Below are 8,058 nucleotides of genomic sequence, written 5' to 3'. Positions count from 1 at the left end.
GAGAAATTTCGTGTCAGTACTCCTTTAAGACTAAAAAATCTCTGCCCTCAATGTTGCCGGTGCGTCTGCTCCCTTCCTTTCACTGTTTCCGAAAGGAGGAAGTTTCTCTCGAAAGGCTTCTAGTTGGAGTGGCCCTCACACTTTTTCAATCTAGACCCATGTAATAAGCTGTCCACTGAAACCCGTCTACATGAGTCACTAAGTTGTGAATTTTCATGTCTTTGCACATTGATAGCAGGTATAGGTTCTGAAGAGTGAACTCTGATAGTATGTTTTGGGGCAACACATTACGTAAAATGGACTCGGCACGCCTAAAAAGGCATTTTTAGGGCAACAAAAAGCCAATATAGGCATGAATCTAAAAATAAGTCCTTATAGGCATGATCAACAGTTGATTAAATTTCAATTCCTGTAGTTCGGGCTTATATGTTGAATAGACTTTACAGGGACTCCAGGAAAAAATGGGCATTTTGCCTAAAGTTCCGACCTCTAGTTATATTTTGTACATCAGGGCATGAGCTGTGTCACAAATATTATCATGTGCCTGTGCATGGCTGCTCTGTGTGCTGGAATTTGCTCTTTTTACTGATGTGCCCATGGTTTTTTTATATACACGATTGTACTTTATCAGTAACACTTAGCTGCACTCGTTCCTCTCATCCTCCTCTGTCTCTTGTCAAAATTTTGCCTGTATATATGCGAATGTGTCTTACCAATAAATCCTAGTTGGAAGTAGCACTTGTTAATGTCATCCTCCTTTGTCTCTCATCCAAATTTTGCACTTTACACGTGTGAAGTCGCCCAAAAGTTCACATCGGTTAGCTAGATGAGAGATCCAGAACAGCACCCACTAAAAGTCTGCATGGCGTCACCTAATAATTAGGCTGTAAGCTTCAAGTGAGACTAACACTAGCTATACAGAGTTAACATTTATGGAGGAAAAGTGAGTAGTATATTGCACAAAAGAAATTTGAAAAGATACGAGGATGTTCGGGCACAACTTTTTATCGCAATCGAATTTGCTGAAAAAAAAAGAGTCAGGGTTGGTTGCAACAGGGCCTCGGAACATAAGTTGGCTTCAATGTTTGTTTCAGTGAAGTTTTTTCTGAGCCGAGATCACAAGCACAGAGTTAGGTAACAGCAATGTATGTATGTCAAAACTATCATGCATGGAGGTGTGGCTCCTATACTCAATAAAGTGCAAAGGCTTTATTAGAAGAGAAACAAAAACTGCATGCAGTGCCCTTAGAGCAAGTATATATCTTCATTCAGTGGCTTTTGCATCACTTAATGGGAATGCACTGTCCCCTTATAACTAGTGAAGGTGGTACAAAAACAGTTCAGCTATTATCAACATACCCACGGAAAATAAAGTGCTGGTGGTCCCATTTACATTCCTGTGTTTCAGGTGTTTGCAGCATATTGTGGCAAATTTTAATTTTTGTCCCCAGTGAAAATTACGAAAGGCACAAATTGCGGCTCGTTGAATGTTATGTGGTGCTTTTGAATGGACTATGTATTAGGGGTGGACAATTGATCGATCAACTTTCCGATTAATGCTTTTGTTGCGAATAATTTTTTAATCGGTTGAAGTCTTGTGAGCAAACCGAAACAGGAGTGTCGCATTGAAATTGTGTGCGTGTCGAGGACCATATTTGTGTTTAAGTAACCCGCCTGACGTTACAACAGAAAACAATGCAAGTATGCTCAGAGGTGATAGCGATTAAAACTGATAGGGCGGAGAAGCATTTTATTATTAGTATTAAAGTTATTTTTATTATTATTATTAAAGTTTTGCCAGATACTGACGCCTTCTACTCCAACAGATTATTCCCGCTGGCTTCGCTGTCCGATCGAGCTCCTGATTATCACGCTGACCGGGTGACCTGCTGACGCCTGCAACACTTCGGGGATTCTTCGCTGGCGATTTTTCGTGACTGCTCTTCGGTGGACCATACCATTCTGCTGCGTTTGGCGGCACTTCGGCGCAGCGGTTGGAAACCTAGACCATGTGACCGGCGTTAAAAGGGGGCGGATTTCATCGGTGCCTCGCAGTCGGCGGCGAACGTTTTGCCAGATACTGACGCCTTCTACTCCAACAGGTACTAACTGTTCTCTGTTAACTTGGCATCTTTCTGCTTGATGTTGGCCGCTGACTGCACTGGTATTGCATAACTGTGAAGTTGTCTTTCACAATGACAGAACCTGCCAGTTGTATTGTGTGTCAAGTGCCGGTACCGGGTGATGGCAGATTTATGAAGTGTTCCGAATGTGGCCACTGTTATCATATCGGTCAAACCTGCTCCGGCATTGCTGCTAACACTTTTACAATCATGGGACAAGCAAAAAGGGATGTGTGGGTGTGCAAGACTTGCCGCACCAGTAAGAAGCGTCAGGGGGCGGCCTCTCAGTCTGACAATTCTCAGGTTGACGAGTGTCCTGTCCCTGAGGCTGACTTGCTTACCGAACTTCGCGAGATTAGAAAGAGTCTGCAGTCCCTGCCAGCGCTGCATGACAAAGTAGATTCTCTGCTCTCTCTCAAAGCGGAACTTGCAGGGTTGTCTGGGCACGTTCAGGAATTGCAGGAGTCGGTGGATTTCACCTCGAAGCTTTTTTACACCCTTTTTGGCCGAAAAGGGTGTAAAAATCTTGTCCCATGGCTAACACCCTTAAAAGGTGTTTTGACAAAAAAAGGGTGTATGGATGAAAAAGGGTGTTGAGCTCAACACCTTTAAAAAAGGGTGTTGAGGATGCTCAACACCCTTTTTTTGAGGTGATGGCATGCGCAGAGGCAATGTCAAACGGCGGAGCGCCCAGCATTCAACACAAACAGCCAATACGAACAAGTTACAGTTCGAACACGGGATGCAAGCCGTACAGGGAGTGCATACTTACTTAGCAATACATGTGCTGTTCTTGCTTTTATACCCAGCAGAGGAAAGCCCCCAGATGGAGTCGGTGGGCTTGTAGCAAAAAACTCATATTTTAGAGCTAATTTTGGAAGTATGGATTTTAATACGAGAATATACAAATAAACACGCGGATTTGCAAAAGCTTTTTAATTACGCGGTAGTTTTTCTGATCCGTAACTTATAGAATTTTATTAAATACCATACAAATCTTCCCTACCACCTCAACACCCTTCAAAAAGGGGGTTCATAATTTCAACCCCCTTTTTCCCAGAAGGGTGTGAAGCTAGAAATTAGGGTGTTCGAAACTAAGAAAAAGGGCGTAAAGAAAAAAAGGGTGTAAGAAAAGACCGCCAACGAAGAAAAAAGGTGGAGAGACCTCCAATATTTGAGGCCTTTTGTACCTGTTTACACGGGTAGACTGAACATTCTCTACAACCGGGCGGGGGGGGGGGGGTTGTACCTCACGATGTTTACAGCTATATGAATAGACATAATTTATTACCAGTGAAGCACTTTAAGCTTGAGGAGGTAGTTTCGGAGGCATTAGCAAAAAAATACAAAGAAAAAGAACTGGGGCCCCTGTAAAGGGTGCACCACCGCAGATAGGGTATTATAACAGTGAAGTCGGCTTTCGAGCTTGTTAGAGTGTGAGCACAAGGTGCGTATGCGTATCCGCACCTCACTGTACCATTTCAAAGGTAGAAGTCTTTTTTGGATTCTAAAAGGTAAAAAAATTCGCGCAGCTTGCAATAGTGGTGCAAGGCTGGAGAAACAGCAACGCTGGGGGCCGACCTACCTTGTTTCCCTCTTGGATCTCCTGGAAATGGGGAGGGGGGAAAGGGGGGCACACTGGAACAGCCTTGTGAAATCCGGTTAAATTTGGTCTCATCCCTGAGCGGTCATCCTGGCTTAGCAAGAACATTGTAAAGCATAGCAAACATAACGAAACTTAGCAACACCGGAAGAAACTAGGTCGACCCCGAGCTCCGCTGTTCTTTTTTTGCAACTGAACACCTATTTCACACCGTTTCAACAACCTACAGAAAGCCAAGCGTGTTGCAGTTGGTAAACATCCTTTTCGCCACACGACTACGGTCTTCTTAATTTTGAAGGTTCAAATTGGTGTTCACGTGCCAAAGCTAAACTTGGGGCATGTGGTGCACCGAATAAGAAAACGAGCGATCATTGCATAAGAGCAATTATTTTTTTTTGCGTTTGGAAATTTCTTGCGAGTAGAGGAGTATATGAGGGGATGTCTTCTTCTTTACAGTGCTATTATGCATCCGAACATGGCCTTATTCAATAAACAGCTGAACACCTTTTCCACACCCTTTCAACACCTTAAGAAAAACCAAGGGTGTTGAAGTTGATCAACACCTTTTTTTTCAAACAAAAAGGGCGTAGAGCTAGGAAAAGGGTGTTGAGACTCAAGAAAAAGGGTGTAAAGGCCTCCCAACACCCTTTTTCCACTTATGCTACACCTTTTTTGGCTAAAAGAGTGTAAAAAAGTTTAGTGTGTGATACTGTACTAGGTCAAGCAAAAGCTAACCAGCTGAAAATTTCCAAAGGGGAAGAAGAACTGAATGGTTTGGAAAAGACTGTGTTCGAGCAAGGCATTCAGATTCAGCGACTGCAAGAAGAGGTCAATGACAGCGAACAGTATAACCGCAGAGCAAACCTTGAGATTCATGGACTGCCGCTTGAACCAGATGAATATTTGCGAGAAAAAATTTCAGAACTAGCAGTCACACTGAAGCTACAAAGCTTCTCCACCGCTGACGTGGTGACAGTTCACAGACTTTCTGCTAAGCGTGAAACGACTCCAGTAGTTCTGGTGCAGTTTGTGTCAGTTTCGATCAAGGAGACTTGGTTTGCCTCACGTGGTAAACTGCGACCGTTGCACCAGTCGGGGGCGTTGCCAAAACTGTTCTTTAACGAAAATTTGACTAAGTTCAACCGCGATCTCTACTGGCGCACTAGAATGGCAGCAAACGGCAAAGGCTATCTTTTTGCTTGGACGAAAGCAGGCAAAATCTACGCGAAAAAAATGAAGACTCTCCCCTCATCCGAGTAAGCAAACTGTCCGACATTAATAAGATACAATAAATTGCATGGCTCCTGTTTCGCAAGATTTTGTGAATTTCAGCTCGTTTAGAGATGACTTGGGTAAGAGCAATTTCGGACGGGATCTTACCATCGTGAACATTAATATTCGTAGTCTGCGCAAATGTTGGGATGAATTCAAATGTATCGCTGAAGCTGCCACTGGATACGTCTATGTGTTCGTTATCACAGAAATAAACATTCCGGAGTCTTCAATTCATTTGTTCACCTTGCCGAATTACCAATCTTACGTTGTAACACGACCAAACCGCCGTGGCGGGGGTATTGCTATTTTTGTCCGCGACCATTTTGAGGTATCGTACATTGATGCTACTTTCACGCACGCGGAATCCGTTACTATTAAAGTGGCCTATGGTGCTGTTTCTATGGTACTTTCCGCAATTTACCGTCCTCCTTCATACGGCGTCGCAAGGTTTTTGCTTGAATTAGACGAAAATTTTAAGAGTTTCGGCACAGCGGATCAGTTATGTTTGGTCGGTGACCTAAACATAAATATACTGCGTCCTGACCAGCATATTGTTGCTGATTATCTATCGTTGCTGTCTTCCCATGGTCTTGAGAGCACTATTAATGTTCCCACACGTGAAGAAGTGGTTTGCGATAAGCTAGTAACATCGTGCTTGGACCATATCTTTATCAGGGCCGAAAGTTTTTGTCCTGCCTCCTACGTCATCACTAAGAAGTTGGCTGACCATTATTTTGTGACGTGCCGCAATTCAGCGAACCAGAGTTTAACTATGGGGCATAAACAGGAAGGCATTGATGATTCTAACATTCGTTTTTCTTTTGTCAACAAAAAACAGTTTGGTGGTCTGGTGTCTGGTTTCTATTGGTCAACTTTAATGTTGAACGGCGCCCCAGGTACCGCATACGAACATTTATGTCAAAAGTTGAAGGAATTTAAGCACTCCAGCACGGTTCTTGTGTCCAAAAAACGTCCGTAAGGATTGTGTCCGTAAGGATTGCTGTTGGATAGATTCCGAGATAATTCAGGCTATCTCGTACAGAGATTGGTTGTGGAAGCGTGTGAAACGTTCACCTGAAGACCATGCCTTACGTTTACACCATAAAACTGCGCAAAACAGAGTCGTCGCCCTTTTACGGGCAGCCAAGCGCCGGTATTTTTTTCAATAAATTCAATCAAGACTCAAAGAATCCCAGAAAGACGTGGTCTCTTGTGAACAGTTTACGCGGCAAGGAACGTAGTAACTGTTTAGTTTTTCAATACTTCCATGAAGATCCGATAAAGGTCGCAGATGCGTTCAATCGTGCTTTTAGAAACGTTCCTCAATGTTCCGATATTGTTGACAGGCTCTGCACGCTTAAGGAATCTTTGCCTTCGTCAGCATTTTTGCCGCGGTTATCAAAGTCTGACCTGAAATCTATCGTCTTCAGCTTTCGTTCGAATAAACCTGCCGCTTGTGACGGAATGTCGATTGATACGCTTCGTAGGAATTTTGAGGCTCTATCGGGGGTTGTCCTTTTCATACTAAACGGTTTTATCGATGGTTCAGACATTCCTTCACCTTTAAAAACCGCCATTGTCCGACCTCTTTACAAAGCCGGGCCCAAAAATAATGTTAATTCATATAGGCCCATATCCATACTGCCAATCCTTTCCGAACTATTAGAAAAATTCTTATTGATGACGATCTCTTCTTTGTTTGAAAAATTTTCGGTCATTTCGCCTAGGCAGTTTGGTTTTGTAGCTGGTCGAGGAACCATGACACTGCTGGAAGAATTTGCTGACGAATTATACACCGCCTTTGATTGTAATCTTTTTGCATGTGTTTTATTTTTAGATGTAGCTAAAGCGTTCGACTCTGTTTGCCACAAAATATTGTTACAAAAACTACAACTATTAGGTTTCCGGAGGCCATTTTATGATCTTTTGAATCAATATCTTAGTGGTCGGTATCAGGTCGTAACTACAGATAACAACCTAGAATTTAGCAGTCCTCTTCCTTAACTAACTGGTGTGCCACAGGGATCAGTTTTATCTCCTCTGCTTTTCAATATTTACATGAATGATTTTCCGTCCGTAATTCATAAATGCAAGGTGTTCCAGTACGCCGATGACACCGTACTACTTGCTAAACATCTTAATTATGGAACAGCGATAAGATTTCTACAAAGTGACATAAGTAATGGTATAGGTTGGTTTTCACGAAATAGAATTACTATAAATGCCAATAAAACTAAATTGATCTGCTTCCGGAACCCTTTAAAAACTACTTTGATTAATATTCCTGTGTACTTGCATTGTCATACTCACCCTTGCAATTGTAACCCTGTTGAATACGTTGAATATGTAAAGTCCCTGGGAATTCTGTTTGACTGTGCATTATCATGGCAACATCATTTAGCGTTTGTTTGTGACAAACTTCGTAAAGTGGCTTTATGCTGTTTAATATGAAAACTTTTGTACCCATGCATATAAAGAAAAGTGTAGCTCATGCACTCGCATACAGTGTGTTAAGGTATGGGATCACTGTTTTTGCTAGCTGTTCCTCACTGTGGAAAACGCGAGTTGATGCTATACTAAAAAACATACTAAAATCTATAGCCTACGGTTCTCCCATGTATAATTCTACCGACATTTTCAAACATTTGTGTTTGCCCTCATTTGATGCTCTCTTTATTCGGATGGTCGTTACTAATCATTTTTGGGTTCCTGATTTCAAGGTTGAACATAAGTGTGTTCGAGTTGTACGAAATCACCCTCGTTTTGTTGTCCCTCGTTCTTGTACTCGATACGGTATGGCACGAAGATGTGTTTATGTCCCAAAACTGTTTAATGAATTGCCAGATTATATTTTTGCTGCATCTTCTAAAATGCAACTTAAGAAAGCGTTGAATGGGTATGCTGTATAATCTACTTAAAAATTTTGATGTCATTATTGATCCTATCATGAGTTTTTCGTGTATACATGCTTATGCTTATTTGATGCGTTCCTTCTGAGTTTTCGGCGACTACATGTACCTCTTTGCCTTTCATTTGTTTCGCTTCGTCGACTTGCCG

The sequence above is a fragment of the Haemaphysalis longicornis genome, unplaced genomic scaffold, assembly GCF_048455015.1.
Source record: "Haemaphysalis longicornis isolate Haplotype H1 unplaced genomic scaffold, Haemaphysalis longicornis Haplotype H1 scaffold_3, whole genome shotgun sequence".
In the NCBI taxonomy this organism is placed as follows: domain Eukaryota; kingdom Metazoa; phylum Arthropoda; class Arachnida; order Ixodida; family Ixodidae; genus Haemaphysalis; species Haemaphysalis longicornis.
Note: the sequence above shows the minus strand (reverse complement) of the source record.